Here is a 2,159-nt window from a genome sequence, read left to right on the forward strand (position 1 = left end):
CTTGTGCCAGTTCCGGCGTTTAACGCCGGGCATTCTTGAGCTGATTTGGAACGCCGGTTTGGGCCATCAAATCTCGGGCAAAGTATGAACTATTATACTTTGCTGGAAAGCCCAGGATGTCTACTTTCCAACGCCGTTAAAATCGCGCCCATTGGGCTTCTGTAGCTCTAGAAAATCCACTTCGAGTGCAGGGAGGTCAGAATCCAACAGCATCTGCAGTCCTTTTTAGTCTCTGATTTTTGCTCAGGTCCCTCAATTTCAGCCAGAAAATACCTGAAATCACAGAAAAACACACAAACTCAGAGTAAAGTCCAGAAAAGTGAATTTTAACTAAAAACTAATAAAAATATACTAAAAACTAACTAGAACATACTAAAAACATACTAAAAACAATGCCAAAAAGCGTACAAATTATCCGCTCATCAGTACTAAAGAAGCATCTTCTGAAGAAGAAGCTTATGATCCTGAGAACCCTGCAATGGCAGAGGTGAATTACATGGGTGAAGCCTATGGAAATACCTATAATCCCTCATGAAGAAATCATCCAAATTTCTCATGGAAGGATCAACAAAAGCCTCAACAAGGCTTTAATAATGGTGGAAGAAACAGGTTTAACAATAGCAAGCCTTTTTCATCATCTTTTCAGCAACAGACAGAGAATTTTGAGCAAAGCCCCTCTAGCTTAGCAAACATAGTCTCTAATCTATCTAAGGCCACTTTAAGTTTCATGAATGAAATAAAGTCCTCCATTAGAAACTTGGAGGCACAAGTGGGTCAGCTGAGTTAGAAAATCACTGAAACTCCTCCTAGTACTCTCCCAAGCAATATAGAGGAGAATCCAAAAAGAGAGTGCAAAGCCATCGATATTAACAAAATGGCCGAATCCAAAGAGGAAGGAGAGGACGTGAATCCCAATGAGGAAGACATCATGGGACGTCCCCTAGACAGAAACGAGTTCCCTATTGAGGACCTAAAGGAACCTGAGGCTCATATAGAGACCATAGAGATTCCATTAAACTTCCTTCTACCATTCATGAGCTTTGAGAACTATTCTTCCTCTGAAGAGGATGAACATGTAACTGAAGAGCAAGTTGCTCAATATCTAGGAGCTATCATGAAGTTGAATGCCAAGTTGTTTGGTAATGAGACTTGGGAAGATGAACCTCCCTTGCTAATTAGTGAACTAAATACATGGGTTCAGCAAACTTTACCTCAAAAGAAACAAGATCCTGGTAAATTCTTAATACCCTGTACTATAGGCACCATGACCTTTCAGAAGGCTCTATGTGATCTGGGGTCAGGTATAAATCTTATGCCACTCTTTGTAATGGAGAAACTGGGGATCTTTGAGGTACAAGTTGCAAGAATCTCATTAGAGATGGCAGACAAGTCAATAAAACAAGCTTATGGATTGGTAGAGGATGTGTTGGTAAAGGTTGAAGGCCTTTACATCCCTGCTGATTTCATAATCTTAGATACTGGGAAGGATGAGAACGAATCCATCATTTTTGGAAGACCCTTCCTAGCCACAGCAAAAGCTGTGATTGATGTTGACAGAGGTGAACTAGTCCTTCAATTGAATGGGAACAACCTTGTGTTTAAAGCTCAAGGTTATCCTTCTGTAAACATGGAAAAGAGGCACGATAAGCTTCTCTCAATACGGAGTCAAATAAAGCCCCCATAATCAAACTCTAATTTTGGTGTTGGGAGGCCACAACCAAACTCTAAGTTTGGTGTTGAACCCCCACATTCAAACTCTAAGTTTGGTGTTGGGAGGTCCCAACAATGCTCTGAATATCTGTGAAGCTCTATGAGAGCTTACTGTCAAGCTATTGACATTAAAGAAGCGCTTATTGGGCGGCAACCCAATTTTTATTTATCTATATTTCTATTGTTCTTTTATGTTTTATTAGGTTTATCATCATGTGAAGTCACAAAATAATTGCAAAAATTAAAAACAGAATAAAAAATAGCAGAAGAAAAAGCACACCCTTGAGGAAGAGCTGTCTGGCACGCCAGAGACAAGCATCTGTCTGGCGTTTAACGCCAGAAACAAGCACCAAGCTGGCGTTTAACGCCAGAAACAAGCATCAGGCTGGCGTTAAACGCCAGGAACAAGCTACATTTGGGCGTTTAACGCCAAAAACAAGCATCAGTCT

The sequence above is a fragment of the Arachis duranensis genome, chromosome 10 (genome assembly GCF_000817695.3).
Source record: "Arachis duranensis cultivar V14167 chromosome 10, aradu.V14167.gnm2.J7QH, whole genome shotgun sequence".
NCBI classification, from domain to species: domain Eukaryota; kingdom Viridiplantae; phylum Streptophyta; class Magnoliopsida; order Fabales; family Fabaceae; genus Arachis; species Arachis duranensis.